The following is a 26,449-nucleotide window of genomic DNA, read 5'->3' on the forward strand; positions in this document are numbered from 1 at the left end:
ACCTGATGTTATTTGGTTTATAGTATGCCATGAACAGGCTGAATTTTTTGAGGCTAGGGCTACTAGCATGTTTTCCCCATCATCCTGATATAATTTGGCTTTAATGCCTCTAGCCCAATTTCTATATTTTGTTTGGATTTGCGATAGAGCAACCCGACGTAGTTCTAGAGGAAGTGTATTGGCCTTTCTTTTTTCGGCTCGCATTACAGATTTTTTAAGTTTGACCTCAGGGTTGGTGATATGCAAATGCGGAATTTGTTTTTGCTTATGGGTGATGGATCTTGGTTGAAAGAGCTGCATCAGATCATAGTGTACATTTTCAGCCATAGTGTCATTTGTGTTGTTGCTTGTTAGATGGGCATGGTAACACGATCTAAAAGCTTTCAGGGAGTGTTCCGACCACTTTAAGCGGTTTCTTGCCGGGTTTACCACATGTGTCCCTTTAAGATAGATTGATTCAGAATTGGTGGTCATTTTATTGGAACAACAGGTTGTGTGCATGATATTATGATCACTTGCCTGCGATTCTATAATGCAAAAGTCTAAGACCATGTCCAGCATCTTTGCATTGACATAAGTAAAGTCGATGATGCTGAGGCTATTGTCTCGATGCCATGTCGGTCTTGGTGGAGTGTCATGTGAGAGGGATCCATTTAACATGTAAAGATTATGTGATCTAATAAACATGGTCCACATGTCAAGTCGTTTTTGTTCATTCTTGGCGAAAGGTCCCAGACAGTGTAAATTTAGATCACCTGCTAAGTAGATCAAGTTAACATGCCCATCCATCATGATTAGGTCGAAAGCCTGCGCTAGGGATTCAAAAAAGCTATCATCGGAGATTCTCATATAGTTCCAGTAGATGTTAATGACAGCGCATGTATGGTTAATACCATTCAGTCTAGACATCTGTATGAACTCATTTGGACAATACCAAGGGGATATTTTTAGACCAGAAGATTGTTTGACTGCGGTTAGTAAACCTGAGGTTGGACGACCCACCCGATGTTTTACTGCGGGAGCTAGACAAATGTCATAATTATTCCAAGAGGGAGTGCTTGTTAGCCAGGTTTCTTGGAGCAGAATTACGTCGAGGTTCAAATCACTTAAAAGAGAATTATTTAATAAATGTCGATTCCCTCTGGAGTTCCAACTAGCGAAATGAAAATTAGATGGTATGGGGGACGTTTGCTATCCTTGTTTAGGTTGGCATTGGCAACTGCAGGGTTGTGCAAGTCGTTCTTGGGGTCGATTTTTTTGTTGGTTCGAGACAGGCGAAGCACGTATGATAGGTTTGTCTAGTACCTCTGAGGATGGAAGTAATGTAAAACCAAGGTCGGCGATTTGGGATTTCGCCGCCCAAATAGTGTTTACTACCACCCTGGAATTGATCCATAAATTTACTAAAGATTGATTCGAAGCGTCCGGAAATTCGACAAGTTCGATGTCAACCGATCCTATGTCGTCAAGGTCCGGGATTTCATGAAATATCGATAAAACGGACGCCCGATTTAGATTGTACTGTCTGACAGGTGGGGGCTGACAACTGAGAGTTAAGGAATGAATCGCTGGTCGTTTAAAGCGGGTGGCAATTGGTTTTTGTTTATTTGCTAATGTTAATTCATTCGTTTTTTTTCTAGCACCATTGTCTAGATTTAGGATTGGGCCTGGTTGAGGAGTGTTGGAGGTTCCCAAAAGTTTAATTAGTGTTGCTTGCACAAGGGATTCTATATTATCAGAGTGAACTGGGTTTGTCCCGGGTTCCTCAGACCTAAGCTCTTTTGCGGATAACGTCTTCCATATAGGTTGAGAAGGATTGGTTAGGCAAGACCCCGTTGTGTCCGGTAAAGGTGATTTTTTTAAGATCGATACAACTGCAGGTGCAGGTGTCTGTGCAGCTGGAGTTTCTGGCAGCAAGGTTATATTTTTTGGAACTATTTTTAGAGCCAAATAATCATCAACTGCCTTGTATATTTCTTGACGACGCTGTTCGTAAGGCTCTAGGTTCTGAGCCATGGGAGGTGTGATAGTCATTTCAGTTGTTATGTTAGATCTGTTATGATCGCCATTGGTCACTGTGCTCACATTCGTTTCGATGGAGTTATTTTGTGAGAGTTGGTTTGCTACAGTGACCAATTTATTTAAAGGGCTATACGCTAAGACTGGATCAGCAAGGGCCGAGTGTGTTTTAGCTTTTTTGTTTTGCTTTTGCAATGCATATTTTTTTGTAATGGCTTTTGAAGCCACTGCAGCAGGAGTGGTGAAGGTGGGTAATTTGCTAAGAAAGGCTTTAATTTGTGATGGTTGACGAGGACCCATTTTCATGTTTTTTGTTTTCTTGGTCTGTAGTTGTGATGACGATTTTTTTGTGCTAATGTTCTTTGTCTTTTTAGTCTCAAAAAGGGCGTAAGTGGGGATCGTTTTTGGTTCAAGTTCTCTTTCCATGGAGTCCACTATCGGTTCCAGTATGAACGGTAGGGGATGATATTTTTGAACGATTGGATCGTTAAATGATGAAGTCTGTGTAGACACAGGATGGTTGACAATTGTTGTTGTTTTCACATTTTTGAGATGATCCAGTTTGTCAGAGATTATAGACTGGTTTGTGAAAATCTGGTCAAATTGATTTGAGTGTGTCTCCGCCTTTAAAACCAAAACTTCAAAGAGCTTGGCCAAGGCTAAGATAGCATTATTCATCGATGTTAAAGCTATACCTATGTCCACGGACCGAGTGTCATTTATACACATGTCAGAGACGGTTTTTCCAGTTACCTTTCTAGGGGTGGGAGCAGTGAAGGAAGGATTTGCCACTGAATCAACGGGGCTGGCGTTTGTAAAGAGGGCCGGAGATTTAGATAGGTTTTCAGAGGCCATGTGAGAAAAAGCAGCCAAGGAGCTGTTCTCTAAGTCAATGATAGGAATGTCATGCGGCACATAATTCACAGATGACTTAGAAGTTGAAATATCACCCACAGTTATTACAGAAATATTACAAACGTTTAGCGGCGGAGCCTCAACACCAGTTAGTACATTTGTTAGTATAGCACTGTCTGAGAGCGAGACATTTTCTTTTGCAAATTTAACAGTTGGAACGGTGGCTGTGGTTGGAATACAAGGCTCGCCACTTCGAATTTCACCCATGTGTGTCACAGGCTTTTCTTTATCCATTAAATTTCTCCCACCAGAATTGCTAGTTACGAGATGGTCATCTGAGGATCCTTTTATGTCTATAGGCTCTTTGGTTGGCTGTTGTAACGAAAGCCCTATAGGCTTCCCAATTTGTTGTATTGGATGATCAAAATTATTTATGCCTTTACAAAAGGGGCGAATGTCCATTTTATGGAGTGGCCCTGATTCATCTTGTCTTGTACCTCGGCTACTTACACATGGAGTGGAGCTGAGGCGAGTTCTTTTTGTATGGGCCAACAAAGGAGATTTGATATAGCTGGCGCCATTGGATCTGTGCGCTGCTGTAACTATCGGCATGCCAGACTTTAATGAGTTTATGTGTCGTTTCATAGTTGAATTATGGTCAATATCCAAAACAGGGTGTCAAGATCGAATTCTTAGCACTGTTAGTGTTAACAACTTTCGACGCTTTGCCGCGGTGACCGCGGCGAAGCGGCAAAGCGGGACTTAGACCGGGACTTCGCCGGTGCGCGCGCGCAGTGCGCGCGCGAGTTTCTTTAAATAGCTCCGCCCAATAGGAAGTATACAAGCCAGCGCCAATACCTACAAGAAAATCATAAGTAATTACTTGTATATTGTCCAAGTAGTGTCCAAGTTGACTGAGTATATTTAAGTAGATCTCAATCAGGGTCACCTTCTGGGAGCTGTAGTATCGGCTGGCAGGCAGTTCTGTTCACGGCAGCAGTAGCAAAGCAGTAGCAGCAGAGTCAGTATCCTCGAGCGGCAAAGCGGGACTTAGACCGGGACTTCGCCGGTGCGCCTCCATCAAGGACATCCACAGGCTAAAAAACCTGCCTCTTCCTGATCCATTCTTGGATGCCCAGTGCATACTTGAAGCTCAACCCCTCCAAGACTGAATTCAAACTCTTCACCAACAACACCAAACACCCAGACATACAGACCTGGCTACCAACCAGGAACCTTGAGGGCTTCGCACCCGAGATCACCTCTGGCGCCAAGTCCCTGTTCCACATCGACAAAGACCTTGTCTTCAAGACACACATTGCTAAGAAAACTCAGACATCTTGGTATCAGCTCTCCCTCCTGCCGAAAGTCAATCCCTTCCTCCTTCCATACAGCTTTAGATTCACTGTTCAAGCACGGGTCCTACCCCACCTGGATGGGGGTAATGCACTCTTAAAAGGCCTCCCATTGTTCTCCCTTGTGCCCCATAGAAGTGTCCTACACGCGGCCACACGCCTCATCAAGGGTCTACGTAGCTACAACCACATCACCCCAGCCCTCATTGAGCTTCACTGGCTCCCACTGCACACACAAAATCACCTTCAAGTCTTGCTGCAGCATCTATAAGGCAGTCGCCCTAAAGTCACCCAGCTACCTCGCTGAGAAACTCAGCATCTCTGGCGGACAACCCACCACCAGAAGCCAGGATGCGTGCAGACTTGAAATCCGCCGCTGCAAAAAGGAAAGGACCACAAAACAAGCCTTCTCTGCCTACGCCCCAACTTGATGGAACCTCCTCCCTGTCGGCATCAGACTCGCCCCCGCGCTCCTACAATTCAGAAAATAACTCAAGACCCCCCTCTTCAAGGAGTCTCTCCTCCTCAACACCTAGGCCATCACATCGCCCCACCTGACTCGCTAGACGCCGTCCGCCCCGCCCCTCTGTACAGCTGTACCCCTCCTCTGTGCCCCTCTGTATCCTACCCCCCTCTGCATATCTGTTCTGTTGTTGTTTATTCATTGAGCATGTGTTAAGCACCTATACAACAAAGTAGTGTTTCCAGGTGCTACAAGGCAAAGGTGGGGAGGGATGAAGAGGAGTAAATAACAGTGGCAACAACAGTAATATACAATTGCGGTCCTACTAGGCCTTGTGGCTTTCGGACGTGCAAGTGCAGTGAAGAGAAGTGCAGGAGTGGGGGTGGGGGGGTGAGCAATGGGGATGTGCTAATGGGAGCCCAGGAGGGAAGTGCCAAGGGGTACCAGGGTGGAAGGTCACTGGCTAAGTGCTAGGGTATAGGAATCCGAAGGGTGCGGATGCATGGCCGCCAGGTAGTGGGTCCGCAAGGGCAGTGCTGAGGGAGGAGGGTGCTGGTGTTGACTGGGTAGAGGCCTGGTAACCTGTGAGGTACATGAAGGACCAGGGCGCCAAGCTCAGTGGCAGTGGGGTGATTAGCAGGAAAGGGAGAGATGGAAAGAGGTAGAGAAGAGCAGCGTTTTGAGGAGCTTCCGGAACTTAAGGAGGTCCGGTTCAATTTTGAGAGGGACAGGGAGGGTGTTCCAAAGAGAGGCAGCAGCTGAAGAGGGAGATCTGCCACCCTCTCTATTTGGAGAAGCGTTTGACAAGCATATAGTTGGAGTTAGAGGAGCAGAGTGCAATAGCAGGGCAGTAGTTAGGGAGAGAAAGTTGGAGATAGTGTGGTTCCAGGCCCTAGAAAGCCTTGTGGGTGACGCAGAGGGTCTTGAATTTGATTCTCGTGGGCCACCGGGAGCCAGTGGAGAGATGTTAGGGCTTGAGTGATACAGTCCCTGGGCTTGAGACCAGGGATAAGTCTTGCAGGCCCTATTCTGGATTAACTGAAGGGGACATCGGGAGGAAAGGGGAAGGTTGAGAAAGAGGCTGTTGCAGTAGTCCAGCCCAGAGAGTACCAAGGCTCTAGAGACATTGAGCTTCTGGGGGAAGGTGAGAAAAGGGAGAATGTCTTGAAGGAGGTGAAGCTGGAAGTGGGCCTTCTTGGCAAGGTCCAGGATGGGAGAGGTGAAGGAGAGAGGAGTCAAAGATGACCCCAAGGTTTTTGGCCTCACAGGATGGTGAGGGCCCAAGGAGGATGGCCAGAGGGTAACAGGTCGCTGTTGCATCTCAAAGCTAGGTCTGTGCTCAATACTTACCATCATAATAAGAGAGATCTGAATTGAATGCTACATGACCGAGGTGAAGCCTGAAAAAAGCAAAGTAGAAACCTTGGAGAGATCTTGAGTCATCATGAGAGCAGAGAGACGGAAGAAGCGTCCAGATTATGAGTAACCCCTGGGAGAGCTTGCCCAGCAGAGCGTTTCTGTTTTGTTGTGTGAGATTAGGGTGGACATTTCAGAACAGGGTGGGAGGCTAAGGACTTGCTAAAATTAGGATTTGGAACTTAGTGTTCACTAACTTGTTGGACATTACTTGTTGTCTAGGGTCTCCACTATGCAATAAAGGACTCTTGAATCAAAGTTTAGAACTTGATTTCTTAGTCATTCATCTTTGGGGGTGCAGAACACCTGGAGAAAAGCCCCAGTTAGCGTTGTCTCATCCCTGACCTTGCTTTTCTAGGACAATGCTTATTTGTTAGAGATAGTCCACTGGTTCCTGTAGGCGTTTGGATCAAACCTCTACCCTTCCAGAACACTGAATAAAGCCATCTTCTGCTAAATGTGTTGTGTGCCAATGCTCAGCCTTACCACAGTGGAGGAGAAGGATTCATGTGTGGCAATGAGTGCACCTATGTGTGTCTGTGTGAGCATCTTCTCTTTCACTCCTTCTTTTGTAAATCAGTTTAAAATTCCATCCTCGATGACTTAGGCTTCAACTTCTGATCCCAACGCCATCCATTTTGTAATGTGGTCACAATTTTCAGAAAGGCTGCAATGTTTTATGTGTAAATGAACTCTCTAGTGTTTTGATTATATATCCACCAACATTGTCACAGTAGAGGGCTGAAAAGATAATACATTTTACACCTGCACTCTGGGGCGGGAGGATAGCTCAGGGGCAACAGGTTTGTCTTGGAAGCAGGACAACGCAGAGCAAAAAAGGGTTGAGTCCCGGTCTTGGGCTTTGAGACTGGTCTCCAGTATTAAGCATGTTATAAAAGAATGTTATATTGTATTACAGTGAATTCCCTTCTCAGTGGGACTAATATAGATGTAATAACAGCATTGCACTTCTCAGCAAGGACTCTGTTTTAGAAGGACTGTACTGACTGTTCTTTGCAAAGTGCCTACTACTATGCTTCACATGAGGCCCTAAAACCTAGCAGCATTGCAACTAGACTTTACATTTGAATGTACCAGGACGCATACATAGGGTTGTGGTGAATTCAGTAGCACAGTGTTAATGATCTCTTATTATTCTCAGAAGAGAGACCAAATATTGAATCTGCATGGAATTTAAGCTCCCTGGAGCTCATAAAATGCTATTATGCGCACAGGTGTGGGGCACATAAATCACACTTCTTGTGTCCTCCTGTTTGATATTTAACTGACATTGCCACTTCATCAGCAGTATTTCAAAACATGTTTGTATGTAACATCACAAGGCAGATGTTTTCTCGATGATATCATGTATCTGTGCACAGAAGGAGAGCTATGCTCCTTGTGTATACCATATGCATACTCTTCGAGTACAGAGAACAGAGTGATGAATGTTTCCATCTGCCAGGAATCTGCCGCGCACAGACGTTCTGTACAACTGACCAATGAAAGCAAGTCCCTGTATATGCTCACACCGGAGTGAATACAACGCTCTAGAGATATACGCCAGGAGATAGCTTGAAGGATAACAAGGCTTAATTGTACATAATACAAAATATCAGCAAAGGACTCCAGAATGTTCTGCCAGGGTCTGCATAAACAATCTGTTATAAGGGCACACAGCATCATCAGTGACGTCATTACATACCAGTCGAAATTTGCAAGCCGGGTTTGTGAGGCCCTATACAAGAACCTGCTCCATACGGGATGCCAGGCTACCATTGGGTCACTTTCTCCGCTGACTGTCAGCCCCCATGTGGATCAGCTGGGCTCATCTCTCCATGGAGTGAAGGTCTGGTCTGTCATAAATTACATTGTAAAAACTGTGATTCTACGCTAAGCCTACTACTCCATCACTGTAGCATGCACCTGGGAGGCTCGGGGACTGGTGCCAGGGCGAAGGGAGGAAGAAATACATTCACGCTGACCCACACATGCTGTGCTTTGTTGATACCACTCCTCTCGCACCCAAGGCTTCCAACCTCATTTTGATCTATAATGTATTCCTCCCTGAAGCTCATGGTACAAAATATGTATTTATGGGAAGAGGTGAAACAGTTGCTCATGCTTAGATCTTTTATGGCCAGTAGGTTTACGATCTGGGCTGGGGTTGTTCACTATCTTAGAATGCAGGAGGGGTGGGGGTCGGGACGGTGGTGTGGGCCATGGCTCTTGGTAGGCTGGATGGGGGTTAGAGGCCTGGTGGCAGCCTGGCTGTGATGAATGGGCACTGTGAGGAGCCTGGTGTCTCACGGCCTTGCAGGGCGCATTCCTTCCATAGATACTAAGTAATTGCAACAATGGAGGGGCAAGTGGGAAGCTTCCCTGAGAACTGGTTATGCCGACCCATCCTATCTTAATGATCTGGGCCTAGTCGAGTCCTTTCATGGAGCTAAGAGTTGTGCTGCGCTGGCATGCAAGACTATGCATCCACCAGAATTACAAAATGGTGTTTCTTTCTATGCGCACACTAGGGTTATGCATCTTTTGTTTGCGCTATATTATATTTGCGCCGAGTTTCATAGCACGGTCCTCTCCCTACTTGTACAGTACACGATTTCATATGGGTAAGCCTCACACCAAAGCGCCTCAGGGGGTGGGACGGATTCTTTTGCATCCCAACATTCCACCCTTCCCCCCTTTTGTTACTTCTACAGTAATGAATTTTTCTCCATATTAGCGCTCATCTTCTTGTCTCACTGCTTCCTCATAGGCAGGTGTTCCCTTTATCGGCATCCAGGACCTACACACACGTCTCGAGCTTTCTCCTGCTCGCGCACGCATGCTCCTCAGGTGTGCATGTCATATAAATGCAACCCCCATCCCTGGCCAGATCAACCCATACTTCTTTGTAATTGTCGGGGTCAGGGCAGGGACAATGGTTGTGTGATACAATCGGTCACTTATATCTCCCAGTGGAAACTAGTGGAACATCAGGAGTCCAGACTGTTCCTAAACATGAAACGGCATGAACACACAAGACCCACCGGAACTTGGACCATGCATCATGCAAAACCAGATTCCCCCAACACGTGCAAACCAGGAAGTTGGGATCAGCCAAGACACAGACGTTAGCGTGACAAAACCAAGGGCCCAGGTCCCCCATTTGTTGGGCTCCGTTCTCTGGAATGTGAGGAAAATCTCACTGAGGGCCCACCACTCCCCTGCTCTTCAGAAGACCCCAGAACATTGAGCTGAACTAGCAAGACTTTGACTGGTGACTGAGCTCACAGGAGGTGTTGGCTGAGAAACAGCAGAAATTAGGTGAACCCCACGCCCTTTCCAGACAACAGTTCCCTTAGACCAAAGACATGCATTCCATGCACACCTACACAGGATCTGCCTCCCTATCCCAGACCCCAAAGACCATCACATGAGACTGTAGAAGTATGCAGGGAGCGCATCCGCAGAACACACGCCTCCCTTGGTCCCACACAAGGAATGGGTTACCCCTGGAGTGCTACCCATCTCCCGACATGGACTCACACTAACAAGTTGCGCCGTTTTATCAACACCAGAAGGGTGTCAAAAGAGACCTTGCATGTCTTTTGACCATAATGGCATTAATGGAGGTTACAGTGGGCAAGCGTTCTCCATTGATGATGTAGTTCAGTGGTCTGCAACCTTTGGCTATGCAGACGTTTTGCACTACAAATCCCATTCGCCCTAACCAGCATAGTCAATGGTGAGGGATCCTATGAGTTGTAGTCCATTACACTAGAAAAGGCAAAGGTTGGCTATTAGGTGGTGCTTTAGCGCTACCTGAAACCCGCAATGATTGTGTTAGAGGATAGCTATGGAGAAATGGCATATGAGCAGGAACACATTGAACTTGAAGGTGGCATTTGGATATTTACCCACCCATTGACTTCCCATGGCCATGCTAATCCCTATGGCCATTCCCACCCAGTTCCTGCCCCTCCCTGCCCAAAACACATCCTACTGGGAACTCTTTGAGCTTGCATTAATAAAGGCTTACCATCAAACTTTGCACTCAAAGTGCCTGCCAGTGTTTTTTCAAAGTTCTCTTGAGAGAGCCCCCCAGGCAGCCCCCCAGGCTCTGTGTGATGTGCAGCCCACTGGGGTCTGAGTCAGGCAGACTGGCTTCAGATCTCACCACATCTCTTCACACCCTCCCACCCACCCCCCCACCCCCGACCCCTATTTGGAAAAAATGTTTTCCTCCCCTGCCTCTGTTCATTGCCGGATTATTAGGAGTGCCTGTAAGCCAACATTGCCCGGTATTGCATACTCTGAATGAACTCCTTGATGTCATCCGTGTCGTCACCGTGGCCACTTGCTGCTATTTTGCCACCACGTCCAGCATCTGCATGTCTGTGCCCCTCTTTCGGGTTATCTGCATACAGTGCCCTTGCCCCGGAAATGCAACCACAGAGGTCAGAGACACCCTGCGAGGGAGACGCCTCGGGGTGGAGAGGACACACCCGCTGTCTCTAGGCCCCACCAGGGTCGGACTGGGACAAGAAATAGGCCCGGACAACAAAAAAAAAGTGGCCCACCCCTCGCCTCAAAAAAGTGGCCCACCCCTCGCCTCAAAAAAAGTGGCCCCTTTCGGGATACCAATGCCCCTATGCCCTCGACAAAGACACTGTGGGGTGCTTCCGAACTGCACACAGTCAGCAACAAAGGCTAGCTATCATCCGGGGTCAGACTGGGCCATGCAATTATCTCAGGCACCAAAGATAAAGTGGCCCGCAGTTGCAAATGGCTTTTCATTCCTTTTGTGATACTGTTTGAATAGTACCCAGGCGGAGCTTTTTGATAAAGTGACATGCAAATTGTATATTTTAAAGAATATTTATTCAGCAAGCAACACTGGTCAAAACTACTAGTCGCAGTGTGAATTAACTCATCAAACTGGCCCACATGGGCCAACAAGGGTCCCACTTTGGCCAATAAAACGGTCCCACACCAGCATTTTGTGTTTTTGGTTGGCCCTGGGCCTATAGTCCTACAGGCCAGTCCGAGACTGCTCCCAGCTCAACTGACTTTTCAGTACTGACACTTTTTCCCTCATCTTTTCCCCCAGTTGCAACCCCTACCCACAGAAAAAAAGTCATGTTTTACCATGGGCAGGGCCACAATCCATCTCTATCAAGGAAGCCTAAATGCTTTGAGAGCAATGTAGCAGCATGCAATACTCTTTACCTAACTATTCATGCCAATGAACAGGTACAGCCAGCTTCCAAAACGGATACGGTTACATTTCGCTCATGCCCACATTGCCCAACAAATACAACCAGCTCTGATGCCCAAGGAGCCGTACAGCATAACTGGTACAGCCTGCTCCCAGCTATGGTAAAGCTAGTTCAAACACAATCGGCTCCTGATCATTCTCTGTGAACGTGTCTGCACCCATTTAGCAACAGGTAGAGGAGCAAATTCCCACATATGTCAGGCAATAGATAGCGCAAGGTAACACCATTTCCATTAACAGGGACAGCGAGCTACTGCTCACGTCCAGTAGCTTTTACAACCCAAACTCCTCGCACTCATCACCGGAACTGGTACAGCTATAGCCTTCAACATGCCCAGCCCCACCCCACCCCCCTTAGCTCACAATGTCCATACTATAGGCTCCGTTTCGAAAGGCATGTAACACTGGAAACTGATGCGGAAAGGTAGGGAGACTAAGCATGAAAGCATGGCAGTAGGGCAATACATTGGCCCATGGCTGTGCCACCTAATTCTGACTGCTGCCCTCACCAAGAACAGCTGAGCTCAGTCTTGCAATAGACCAGTGAAAAAATTATGACATACTTGTCGGATGGTGGAAAAATAAAGCTTGTAACTGGATCAGCCCCAGACATGTCCCCAGAGGCATAGGCCCCTCTGGAGTGTTCCCAAGTTCCTTATGGGCCAGTCTGCCACTGTCGGCCTCACTATGAGTATGGTGGTAACAGGTGGCATTCCAGAGTAGCGCCAATCTTGCCGAAACACACAATAATGGCCTTTGCAGCCCATGCATATGCTGCCTGCCTGTTGCCTCATCTTCAATGGAGGTCTTGCCCCATGCAGTATTACCACATGTCCCCAATGCAGTTCAATTGGCCTCAAAAGCGGGCAATAACTTGTACTGCACCAACCCTAAATCAGTTGTAGTATTATCGTAGCCGCATGCAGTAAGAGGAATTCAGTTGAGCGGTATTACCATAGTTGATACCGCCAAACTTACAATGTGGCGCAGAATTACAGAAACAGCTTGTCACATGATGGAAACAGAGTGTAAACATAGCAGAGTCCATGCTGGACACACACAAACATACACAACATTTGAGGTGTACAGAGATAGAGCCTGCCCTGGGGCACGAGAGAGACCAACAAGGGCAGGAGGAGAGATGGAGCCTGGGGAGTTGGGCTGGGGCAAGGCAGGCCAATAAGGGCAGAACCTGAGATGCAGCCTAGGGAGGAGGGTAGGTTCTAGATGGGCAAACAAGTGCAAAAAGAGCGATTGATGGGCCCTGGTGGGGGCTGGGGAAGAACACAGGTATGCTTTTGGTACTCAGGCAGGAGGCAAAAAGAGAGTGGGTGTATGCAGGCAGAGGAAGTGTACAGTAAGGGTGGGGTCTAAAGAAAAATAAGTTTGGACTATGGAGTAGGGATATACACAATGAAAGGAAAATGAAATCAGAAACAAACACTTGGTGACTTAGCAGGGTAGGAAAATAGTTTGAAATTGATAAATATTAACACAAAAGAGAAGGTAAAATTCGAAAAATAAACGGAAACAGAAGTTTGCAAGATAGCTTAAGGACAAAAAAAGGTGAGTCTGAAGAGAGAGAAATTAAAAGACGATGGAAACTATAAAAGGCAGGTGTGCAGAGGAAACTGAGTAACATTTGATGAGAGAAAAGGAAGAATATTGAACATTTTAAAACAAATGGACAGAAAGCCTTTGGTCAAAGAAGAAGGAAAGATGGAAAGACTTGAGCTGGAATTGGGACCAGGACTGGGGAATTACCCGACTCGGGAAGATTCGACTCGTTTGTTCGGTGAGAGGGTAATAGAGAGAGAGGGGGAAGGGAACAAGGAGGAAAGGGGGGCTCCGGTGTCGGGGAGAGCCCCTGGGGTAGAGGTACCACCCCGTGTCAGGCTGCAGGGGTCTACTGTCTACAGAAGGTATACACGCGTGAACCGAGGGAAGGAAAGGGTTTGAGAAAGGGGGCTCAGAGTATGGGGCGAGCCCAAGGGTCTGGGGGAGCCCCATCCGGCACTTCAGGTAACGTCATGCACCATTGAAAGGAATGCGCTGCTTACGCCTACACATATAATGGAATGGTGACTAAAGAAAGGTTTGCGAATCCCAGGCTAAATATTAAGCTATAGATCTGGGCGTTATGCGTTGCAATGTGTTTGAAAAACAAGTTGCTTGGAGCTGGCACCCAGCAAGCATATGCAGCCGCACGACCACACCACACTGGGGCAGTACGAGCTGCTCAAGCGGGGGTGCATCACATCATTCCTGCATTTGGGATTCATAAGCCAATCAGAAACCTGTGTTATGTCTTGTTCTACTGAGTTAATGGGATCCATGTGATCGCATGATAACGTTTGCCTTTGGTGCCACAGAGAGGTTAGTTGCCTTTCTGCACTGTCTGTCATAATGCACATCAGTATCTAATAATTATTAAACAGCGTAGATGCACATCTTTTAGGGAGTGCTAGTGGCCTACTAGAGTGCCATTTTTCCAGGGATTGGCAACTGACCATTGACCAACATGTTGGAAGTCATGAATTGGTTCTCCAATTGCTTTGATTCTCTGTGTCCAAACCGGAGGCCGCTATTATGCATTAATCTCCGTGGCACGAGGGTAATGAAGAGGGATGGGTCTGCGGGATGTGCGAGTGCCGAGTGTGTGTGCGCATCACTGGCACAGCAGACCTGCACGGTAAACCCAGGATCAGAGGATCAGAGGCAGCAAGTGGGCAGCAGCAGTGCCTCTCACCTTAGCAGGGAGGTGTCCGGCATGAAGTGCTATGTAATAATACACATCATTGCCCTGGTCAACGGCACAACCGAACTCTATTTGTATTATGGAGGACACTGGAATTAAACATTGTGCAAAATAAAATAAAATATAGCTAAACCGAACGTGAGGCGTCAGCCGACACAATTATGTATCTCACTGCACATATGGTGATCATTGCATACACATTTTATGAAACGCGTATTTGTAAATCAAACCACATCTGGCAGGGATGTCAACTCATGTAGGGGTTGCCAGGGGTCTGCCTGGTGACCCCTGAAGCCTCCCTTGCTACCCCTGTGGTCTCCCTTGCTACCCCTAATTTACAATTGGGGCTTCTGGGCTGTGGTCAGCACCATGTGGCTGAGAGTCCCTGATTTCTTCATTATAAACCCAGGACTAAAAGACCCAAAATTCAAAGTTAACTTAACCACTGGACTAGCATCTCCGCCTGGAACGGGGCACATCGGCATGCATTTGTAATCGGGTCGCAGCCCGTTGGCACGTCAGCGGCTGCATATCACATGCTTCTTTCTGTTTATTTGGCCCAGGTCATGTGACGCCCTATACATTCCAATGTTTCAGACAGGCTACAATCTCGATCCGTCTATAGCTGGTGGATGTACTTGCAAACTCTGCCCGCAAAGCCTCAACCAGAATGGCAGACTAACGGGTGGCAGAAAACGTACTGCTTTACAGATTAACTGGTTGCACGCTGCTGTGCCCTTAACATTGCCTAATGAGGCGCCAGTCAGCGGCCATAGCTACTAAATTCAACCGCTAGGCTAAATGAATGTCGTTGAGTGCTTGCACTTAAATTGCACCCCTGCCTATCCGGTGCTCGCAGAGTCAATGCTAAACAACTGCAAGCCATCAGCAAGGCGCTCTGTCCTCCATGCCCCCCTCATTAAAATGAGATTAGTGGTCAGGCACTTAGCTCTTCAGTATTTAGGCTCTGAGAAACGTTTTGAAGAAACAAAGTAGAGCAGTGATATCCCCTTGAAGCATCGCGGTTCTGCACCAATAATTGAGCAGTTGCCAGGGTCATTAACGGCGTGGCTCTGTGTTTCTTAAGTGGCTAGTTTTCTGATAGCTATAGCCGGTAAAATAACTCACTGGGTTCAGCGCTCACTGCTGCAATGTGCGTGTGCTCTGCAGGTTGCAGGTTCAGCTCCAAGAGAGAGAGGTCAGGTCAACTCAGCCTTTTATCCTCCTGAGGTTGATAAGTGAGTACCAACACAGGTTGGGTGACTTTGTAGGTATATTTGGTCTATATGAAGCTCTTACAAGTAAGTGCTATATAATAACACAACATTATCATTTGGCCTTGGACGTCTGCTTGCATTCACAGTAATTTGGTAAATTGGCCCATATGCGCTGATATTAATGATACATATGGTGATCCATTCTTGTATGAAATGGATATCACTTCACAGCAGACCTGCATGCACCCCCCACCCCCACCCCAGGCACACTCACATGGCATGGCATGGCAGGGAAAGCCCCTGAAAAGGGACGGTGTGGCTGAGACACACAGGCACTTGTTAGACTCTGCCCTAATGTTTACGTTGCTCAATGCTCACAGTAGTCCCACTCCAGTCCAGTCCTTACCTCAGTTGGCTGGCTGTTGGCTGGGCTGCTGCCTGCTGTCTGTCTGGCCGGCACTGGCACTGGGCACTCCACTGTCTGTCTGCTGGCCGGCCGCCTCAGTGCTGCTGTGGTCCTCCTGTCCTGTCACTGTCGGTCTCGAGGTCCACTGCAGACGGTGTGTGCTTGTGGGGCACTGGGGCTCATATAGCAGCAGCCCAGCCAGTAGCATAATGTATGCATTGGTGATTTCGCCGATTTGGCGGCAAATTGGGTGGGCAGGCACTGCCTGCCCAGCCGAATTTTCATTGGGTCAATGGGTCCGATCCGTCCACGGCGCCGGCGGCCGGGGGCCCAGGCCAGCCAGCCCCCAGGCGCACAATTTGAAGACAGTTGCTTTCAACTTTGCAAAGAAGTGTTACTTACTTCCTGCAGCAAAGTTGAAAGCAAGTGTGAAATGTGTCACTGTGTTTTACAGTGCCAGGCTCGACCCCAGCTCAGCAGAGCCCTCAGTCAGCCTGCAGGCAGGCTGCACCCCCCAGGGTCAGGAGGACTCGGAGGGGAGGAGGGAGGCAGGTGTTACAATTGCTTTGTGTTTGCAATTGCTTCAGCCTGCCTCCCTCCGGCTCCCGAGTCCCACCACAGATTAAACAACTAAACAAGTTGTTCTCTCTGTGGCCGCGCCCGCCGCAGCCGCAGGCCAGAGGCTCGTGAGCTGACGGCAGGCGCACCGGCCCCCTGCAGTGGCACTGGGCGGGCGGCGGCATGCCGCCGGCCTGGCCAGGCCCCAGGCCCACCGGCCTGTGAATTATGCACATGCATCTGCATCTGCATGCATCATAAATTATGATGCATGCATGATGCAGATGCAATCATCAAAGCAAGGTAACTGACTAGTGTTACCTTGCTATGATGATTGTGCAGAGCAGAGCAGACTCTCACTCCCCCTCCTGGCTCCCGCCTCCCGCCTCCCGCCCTCCACTGACTGGCTGGCTCGCCCAGCCCAGGGCAGGCGAGGCGACTCACTCCTCCAGCCCCGGCCCCCCCCCCCATCCGGCCATCCCCTGATTTGGCCGCAGGCCGCGAATACTCACGACGCCGCGGCTCGGCACACTGCAGCGCACACACACACACACACTAGGCCGGGCCCGGGGGGCCGCTGGCCCGGCCTGCCAATAAAAAAAAAAAGACATTTTTAAAAAAAAAGAAACGGCCCAGAGGTGGCTGCTGGAAAACCGGCCCCAGGGGACCCCAAAGTCGTTCGGCCACGGGCCGAAAGACCGAAAGGGCCAGTCCGACCCTGGGCCCCACTCCATCCCAGTGGCAGGCATGCATATGGCATGAACTCGCCCCTGCAGGCTTGATTTCTGTACTGTGATTGTGTGTGTGTTATTTCTGTTTGGAGCACAGCTGGGTGCTAAGGTTTCAACACTGCCCGCACACTGGTTGTAGCCCCTGAGCTTCTATCCATGGCTACAGCTAAAAGGCCCAGGGTTATAACCCCCTACCCACCCAGCACCAACCTAGGGACACCTCTGCCTCGCCCCCTCCCACACTCTTGTGATTTTCACTGTAGGGCCCTGAGACATTGCTAAGCGCCTAGATTCTGTTCTCTCAGAGATTGGCGCTGTAGAAGGTAAGTGACTTACCAGCCAAGGTGCAGAGGAGCAGTGAAGTGCGAAGTTCCATTACTTGAAGGCGTAAAATAATTCTCCAGCAGATGACAGAGAGGACAGAGAAATGGAAGTCAAGCCCCACCGGACAGACAGCACCTCTGCTGCTGCAGGATGTGGCCAGCGGCGGCCTTTACTCTGTGACAGCCCATCCCTCCCTCCCCCACCCACACGCCTTCTGTGTGAGTCAACAAGCACTGTGTATCCCACTCCTGAAAGAGTGACAGTGGCTTAATCCCCCTCACTAACGTGAGTGGGGATTTAGATTCTATTAAAGACACAGAGGCGAGTATTATGCATTAATCTTCTTTATCTACTCCTCCAGCAGCAAAGAAAAAATACACTGTAAAAAACTTTGTTAAGAGTACCATTAATAATTTCCTAATGAGAACATAAATAGAGCTCCCCAGAGAGCCAGGGTCATGACACCCATAACAGCAAATCAGCACAGGTCCAAGCCTATACAACCCCCTGCAATCAGCCTCTCTTCCTCCTTCTTTTAGTGCTCGGAAAGTAATTCCTTTAATGAAAAACAGTTTCCAGGAGATGAGAATCAAAACATCCAATAGAAAGACCCAGCGTCTCCTCCAAACTCTGTAACATCTCGACAGGTTCTGAAAACTGAAAAGGAGAAAACAAAGGGCCTCATTACACGGAAGGCGGTGATCCAGGGTGCTATTAGCACCCTGGACCATGCCGGTAAATTACCGGCACCGCCTTGGCGGTAAGGGGATTTACCGCCCCATTCCAAGGTCGGTGGGGCTGTAAATCCCCCTTCCGCCATTGCCCTTCCCCATTCCCATTTCTGCCCCATAGGGCTCTATGGGAATGGGGAAGGCGCTAATTACGGCACCGCAATTTTGCGGTGCCGTAATTAGCTCCGAGGTCCCTTAGCGGGTTGGTTTTTAACGCCTGCAAAAAGCAGGCGTGAAAGCACCAACCCGCTAAGGGACCTCGTAGTACGGCGGTAAGGGTTAACAGTCACCGTTGCCATTAACGGTGACCGTTAACCCTCACCGCCGTCCGTGTAATGAGGCCCAAAGTCTCTGGGCACTAGCAATGAAGCTATATAGACCTTCCTACTTTATTATACTAACAATCTTATGTAGTATAACAGAAAGAAACATGAGCCTTTTTAAGAAACTTACAGGCCGATTCATGGAATTAATGTGCGCCGAAAATTCCGGCGCAGAGGTGCCAAAACGTGCGATTTGCAGTAAAAGTGCGAAAATCGCAGTGCAACTGCGAAAATCGCAGGGAAAGCAGCGCACATCGATTCATGGAAGTCCGTGCGCGAGAAAAATATTGGATGTGCGCTGAAAATGTGCGCGGCGCACGCCGGCGCACAGGTCATCCAACGGCGTGCGCCACGGCCGCTGCGAAATCGCACATAGCGCGGCGCACATTACAAAAGTAGGCGGAACACGGGGCGTAACACTCGGAATGGGGAACAACGCGTGAAAATATGGGCGTCACGGGGGAAGTACAGGAGGAAAGTGCGCGGAACGCCCACACGCTCGCCTACAACTCGCATTCATGGAATCGAATAGGGCAAACCAGCGCACGGTCAAAGACGCGCACAGGGCCAAACAAGTATGCCACAAGAAAGCAGGCGGTAGTGTCCCTGCGCCTGAAATAAATGTGCGCCAAAATGTGCGCTAACAAAAAGCACCCATATACAGCTGTGATGCATGATCCATACAGTGGCCCTCTAGGACAAATGAGGTGCAAAGGGGTACCGACAAACACGGACACCCGCTGTGTGAAAAATAGCGTGTGAGTGTATTACGGGGTTCGCGGGAAGTTCCACACGCAATTGGCCTGGGCACGTGTATTCCGGGGTGCGCGTGAAGTTTCCCACGCGAATTAGCAGGGTACGTGTATTTCGGTGTGCGCATGAAGTTCCACATGCAATTTCAGCAGGGTATGTGTACTCCGGGTGCGCTGCAAATTCCACACGCGAATCCAGCAGCCTACGTGTATTTCGGGGGTGTCGGGGAGTCCCACACGTGAATTGGCCATGTGGGTCCTCCCAGCTGTTCCCTGTACACCCTCCACGGCCCCTGCAGGCGGCCCACACCGCAGGGGACTACCCTGCACCCCTGCACGTGTCCCGCAGGCAGCCCATCCACCATGGCCATGCCCCCCAGCCAACCCACATGTCACCTTGCACTACTGCCCACCAACGCATGTCTCCAGGCACCCCCACCCCCCAGCATCCAGGGGCACCCTCCACCAGGCCCCCACTCATGTCTCCCCGCACCCCCACCCCCCAGCACTGTAGGGCACCCTCCACCAGGCCCCCACTCCTGTCTCCCTGCACCCCCACACCCCAGCACTGTAGGGCACCCTCCACCAGGCCCCCACCCCTGTCTCCCTGCACCCCCACCCCCCAGCAGTGCAGGGCACCCTCCACCAGGCCCCCACTCATGTCCCCCTGCACCCCCACCACCCTGCATCTAGGGGCACCCTCCACCAGGCCCCAACTCATGTCCCCCTGCACCCCCACCCCCCTGCATCCAGGGGCCCCCTCCACCAGGCCCCCACTCCTGTGTCCCAGCACCCCCACCCCCCAGCACTGTAGGGCACCCTCCACCAGGCCCCCATTCCTGTCCCCCTGCACCCCCACCCCCTGCATCCAGGGGCACCCTCCACCAGGCCCCCACTCATGTCCCCCTGCAACCCCACCCGTGTGCATCCAGGGGCACCCTCCACCAGGCCCCCACTCATGTCCCCCTGCACCCCCACCCCCCTGCATCCAGGGGCACCCTCCACCAGGCCCCCACTCATGTCCCCCTGCACCCCCACCCCCCTGCATCCAGGGGCACCCTCCACCAGGCCCCCACTCCTGTCTCCCAGCACCCCCACCCCCCAGCACTGTAGGGCACCCTCCACCAGGCCCCCACTCCTGTCTCCCTGCACCCCCACCCCCCTGCATCCAGGGGCACCCTCCACCAGGCCCCCACTCATGTCCCCCTGCACCCCCACCACCCTGCATCCAGGGGCACCCTCCACCAGGCCCAGAGTCATGTCCCCCTGCACCCCCACCCCCCTGCATCCAGGGGCGCCCTCCACCAGGCCCCCACTCATGTCCCCCTGCACCCCCACCCCCCTGCATCCAGGGGAACCCTCCACCAGGCCCCACTCCTGTCTCCCTGCACCCCCACCCCCCAGCAGTGCAGGGCACCCTCCAGCAGTCCCCCACTCATGTCCCCCTGCACCCCCACCCCCCAGCATTGAGGGGCACCCTCCACCAGGCCCCCACTCATGTCCCCCTGCACCCCCACCCCCCAGCACTGTAGGGCACCCTCCACCAGGCCCCCACTCCTGTCTCCCAGCACCCCCACCCCCCAGCCGTGCGATTTGCCTGGGTATGTGTATTCCAGGGATGCGCGGGTAGTCCCACACGCGATTCCATCAGGGTACGTGTATTATGGGTCCGCGTGAACTTCCACACGCGATACCAGCAGGGTACGTGTATTACGGGGTTCGCGGGAAGTTCCAAACGCGATTGCCCTGGGTACGTGTATTTCTGGGTGCGCGGGAAGTTTCACACGCGAATTTGCAGGGTACGTGTATTTCGGTGTGCGCGTGAAGTTCCACACGCGACTGGGCCTGTGAGAGTGGGGTACGTGTATTCCAGGGGTGGCCGGGAATATTTACTCGCGACTGGGCCTGGGAGAGCGTGTTATGTGTATTCCTGGGGTGGGCGGGAAGATTTACACGGTCGCCTACAAAGCGCCAAAAAATAAAAGGTCCAATCCTGAAACACGTACGCCAGCATGAAGCAGGCGCACGTCCCGCGCAGCTTAAAAGAGTGCGCAAACAACAAACAAGCTCAGACGCCAGGATGAATATACCGTTCCTAGCAGCAGTGGCCGTGGGATACCGCAGAAGGAGGAGAAGGATAGTCAGGGCCAGAATCTTCACACCCAGAACCAGCCTATTTGGTATGCCTGATGACCAGGTGTATGGGAGGTACAGGTTTCCACCACACATAATACTCGACCTGGTCAGTGAGTGGGAGGATGGCCTCACATCACCCACCCTGTGCTCTCAAGCACTCAGCCCCCTGGAGAAGGTCCTCAATGTACTGCACTTCTTGGCTACCGGATCATTTCAGCGGACAAGTGCCATAGCGGGGGGGGGTGTCACAGGCCACGCAGTCACGGTGCCTACACCAAGTGTTGGCCATCATCACTGCACGCCCATCAGTCCGCAGGCACATATACCTGCCCAGAACACCTGCAGAAAGGCAGGCTGTCAGCCAGGATTTCTACAGGGTGGTACAATTCCCCAAAGTGCTAGGTGCCATTGATTGCACCCATGTGGCTCTACGTCCCCCCAGGGCATCTGAGCACATCTATAGAAACCGCAAGCACTGGCATTCCATCAACGTCCAGGTAGTATGTGATGCCAAGGGAATCATCACCTCAGTATATGCCAACTATCCAGGGTCCACCCACGACAGCTTAATTTACAGGATGTCAACCCTAAACTGGGACATGGAAGCTGGGCGGCATGACGATGCATGGCTGCTTGGTGAGTAGAAATGCCACAGCACACGCATGCATGACAGATACAGAGTAATGCCAATACCCCACTAATGATCCCCATCACCAACTCCCCAGGGGACAGTGCCTACCCTCTGAGCACACACATGATGACGCCAATTTGGAACCCCATCACGGCTCCCGAGGTAAGATACAACACAGCCCATATTGCAACACGGGGCATAGTGGAGCGCACATTCGGAGTGCTCAAGTCACGCTTTCGCTCCCTTGACTGTTCTGGTGGGCAGCTGTTATATGCTCCCCCAGTAGTGTGCAGGATCATAGTGGCAGCATGTGTCCTGCACAATGTTGCAACACGCCGGGGCCTGGCTGTGGACATGGTGGTGCCCCCACATCCCCAACCACATGCACGCCCGCTGCGCATGGGAGGGGAAAGGGCACGGGGTGAGGCAGCCCGTACACAGTGGGTGGCTAATTACTTCACATAGAAAGCACACCCCTGTGGAGTGCACACAGCCCTGGCACATACCATCTGACAATCAATGATGACTCAATCTGACAATTATGATGAATTAAGGGACAGTCAACTGTCAGAACCATGGCAGCCTGAGATTGTTCATTTGGAAGTGTCACAATGTGTGCATCCCTACCTACACAAACACCACCAATGCAGTGTCATCAAAAGACACACTTCCATGCTGCAAAAACGAATACCCACTTGCAAAATACACAGCATGGCATGTCATGCAATGTGAGAGCAAACAAATTAATCCCCACAACATGACCCAAGTGTCACCAACTACAGTGTCCCTAATGGAAACTGGCCACACATGAAATGGTCACAGTAATGCAGGACCAACAACACACATTACCAAATACTTACCAATAATACTAATCACCTACACAACCTCCAAGCTACCATAAACATGACAGTACGGACTTAAAAAATTGTTAGCCTCACTACCTGATAATGCCAGCACTTCGAACACTTCCAACTGTACAGTGTTAGCGCCACGCAAAAGTGTAGGTGCACTGCTTACAACATGGACTCCAGTTCCAAAGTAGACCGCCTTGTGAAGACATGAGAAATCGACCTGCAAATTAGGAGGATGAGATGGATGCAGAGGCACATATCAATACACCATGCAGTGTACAATACAACAACAATATGCACTAGGAATGTATACACAGTATTGACTACAGACTGCCCACACATCAAATGGGAGTCCAACGTCACCGTGTAAGTCAATATCACTTGGGCACACCCTTTGCAAGCCCATGGAAACGGGAAGCAGGAGGGGTGTGTGTCACACAAACCCAAGCATCTGACCCAGATTCAGGACAAGCCTGCATGTGCCCAGCCACAATACAGCGTATGCCCATGGGAGCCACACAAGGCAACACACTGTCCAAAAAATCAATAATCAAAAAAAAAAAAAAAAAATCAAAAAACTAAAATGGCCATGCATGGGCCCGGGGGGATGGGGGAGGCCACCCAGGAGGTCCGAGGACAGGGTGCACACCAAACCCACCTGTGTGGATCTTGCGAAAAAAAAACACCTCCATGGGCTCATGGCCTGCACGGCTACCCTATTGTGGGAGAATCGCTGCTGTCGCTCTCCTCACCCTCTGCAGCTGCATCAGGAGGTGGTGGCACTATGGGAGGCAGCCCACGCAAAGCCCTAGTCTGTTCCTCCATGGCAGCAAGCATGCGGGTGTGGAAGGTCTGGTTCTGGAGGATAATTGTGCGGAGGTCCCCATGCAACAACTCACGGGATGCCCGGACCTCCTGCCTAGTTGCCTGCATCTCAGCTGAGAGCGTACGTGTGAGCCGCTCCAGCTGCTGTTCTGTCCTCGTGTTAGCTGAAGCCTCAAGCTCAACCAGAGTTGCCCTGAGCTGACGGAGTTCCACCCTCAGGGCTTCCCTGTGGCCCTGGGACTCAATAGAAATGGCTTCCTGCAGAGTCTCCAGTGCCGCCCGCCTGTCCCTGTTGGACGCCAACATGTCCTTCCTGTGTGACTGGCTAATGGAGTCTGTTGCCTGCTGTAGTTGTTCAATTAGCCTTTCTTGGGGGACAATGGAAGTGGCCACCCTATCCATGGCCTGAGCCATCATCTCAGTTGATGCTGCCTGTTGGTTTGCCATACCGTATATGGATTGCTCCCATGCGGTATTGCCATGTGGCGTACGGCCACCGCGTCAGCGGGCACCAAACCTGTCTGGGGCAAGGCGAACTGCGCCTTGCTGTGCCTGCACTGCCTGAGGCTGCAGGACTGCATTCCCCCTCTGATCTGCTGGCCCAGGAACAGGATCAGATGTAGCGGAGTGTGACCCTGCATCCGTAACCACCAAAGGCGTACCTACCAACACTGACATCCCCATTGAGGGTTCTACCCCTGGTGCAGGTGGGTTGGACAGTACAGAATCCCTCCCAGAAACACTTACCTGCGACGGCACATAGGTCTCATCATCCGAATCGACACCTGAATAGAGCTCGGGGGAGGTGCACCCAGAGACACCCCTTGAGATGACTGTCTGCAGCAAGTGTGGGTTCTCACCCACCACCACACCACGTCCCTCACTGGTGCCCGGTCGGGCCTGAGACCCCTCCTGGGTCTGCACCATCTCCACAACCCCAGCAGTATCAAGTGCGTCATCCCCTGCAAAGACATGAAAGAAAAGAAATGGGAACAGGCATTAGCACCATGGAACACAATTAGGGCTGAGAAGCAACAGAAACAGTACTTCATTGACACATGTCCCACATGACTATGACCCTCCCATGCATGCACTGTCACTGCGTATGAAGGGGAGGCAAATGGCACACATTGATGACACCTGTCATGATCTCTGCTTCTAAAAGGTCAGGGTTTTCCCAACTCCCTTGGAAGCAGATCCATAACCCAGGTTCCGAGTGCCAACCAGTCCCAATTGGGACCTTTTGGACCCAGTCCTGGCGCCAGTGGCACCAGGCTCATAAATATGCCCAGTCCCAGCGCTGGAAGCGCCGGGCTCATAATGCTTGGGTGGACTTACCTGCAGCAGACCATGCTGCTTACTTGCCTGCCAGTTGAGCCTCTGATCCTCTTCTGTTTGGAACTACTTTTCCTGTTGGGTGGGGCAGGAGCCACTCCCTAGATTCAGAACACTGGAACTCTTCTGGAAAGCAGGAACTCTTTTCTTACCTAGGCGTGGCTGTGGAAGGAGACACCTAAGCACTACAGGAGGCTATTTAAACCACACCCGATGGATGAATCTTGCTTTGCGTTATTCTGCATCCTCTGCAGCAGAACGCTCATCGTGTCTTCTGCATCTGATCCTGGGCCTAAGGAAAAAGGCTTACCATCCTGAATCCAGTCTTCAGCAACACCTATAAAGACAAGAAAGAACAGGTTAGCATTACGGTCTTCAGTGACAGCTCTTCACTTCCCTGGTCCATCGGCTGTCACCAACGCCTCGCGCTGCATTCCGGCATCTGAAAGACAAAGGCTTACCTACTCTTCGTGCGCTCCGGAGGTCTTCACACTGCATTCCGGCATCTGAAAGACAAAAGCTTACCAACTCTTCGCACGCTCCGGAGGCCTTCGGCGCTGCATCCCGCATCTGAAAGACAAAACAAGGTGCGTTTAAAGACATTGGGGAACTTTAATACTCACGTGCCATTACTCCTTTCCACATCTAACCCAGTGGGTATTCCGGCACCCTGCAGCCGCTCCGAACTTGTACCTGCAAAATAAAAAGACAGTTAGAGCGCATCGTGAAGCAGGCAACAAGCGCTTACTTACGTGCTTCCAGGCGCTTCTATTCATCACACGGGCTCCATCTTCAACTCACTTCAGCCTGTCATCCGCCATCGCCGGAACCCTGCAAAACAAGAAACATCATTACTAAAGACTTTAAAGACATTAGAATTACTCGAAACTTACCGTTCGTGCAGTAAACGACGGACAGCAGTCCTCTGAAGTCAAGAGGCCTGCTCCCCTTATCCAGTGAAGAAACTGGTTACAGCGCCCTGCCCCGAGGCAGATGGAGAGGACGGCGTTCACTTACCTAAGGTGAGAGCGTTAACCTTTGGGGTTCTACAGGAGAAGAGGAAGGGAAGAAGAGAGAGACATTCAGTAACCCAGTTCCTTAATCCCATATTTTCTATCTGCAGACATCTTACCCTTCAAGTCAGACATACAGTGCACAGAGGTCCAGCCCAAAGAGCCAGCCGTGTGTTACACATCACCTTTGCAGATACGGTATACGCCCAGTCAAGACCGGCGCCTCTACGGGAATCAGGTGAGCGTTACACACCAAGATGGAAGACCAACAAATTTGCTGCATGCTGCCTAGCAGTGCCATCACACATTGGCCTGTGATTGGCATGTCCAATACACATACATGACACATGCCATCACACAGATGGCATGTACCCTAGCCATGTCACACATGTGACAATAGGACTGAGAAATGCCTAGTGAAAGGGGTGGAATGCAGACAATCAGCCTGAATGAACACAGAATAACATGCAACTAT

Source organism: Ambystoma mexicanum, chromosome 13 (genome assembly GCF_040938575.1).
Source record: "Ambystoma mexicanum isolate Mex_15411 chromosome 13, UKY_AmexF1_1, whole genome shotgun sequence".
Taxonomy (NCBI): domain Eukaryota; kingdom Metazoa; phylum Chordata; class Amphibia; order Caudata; family Ambystomatidae; genus Ambystoma; species Ambystoma mexicanum.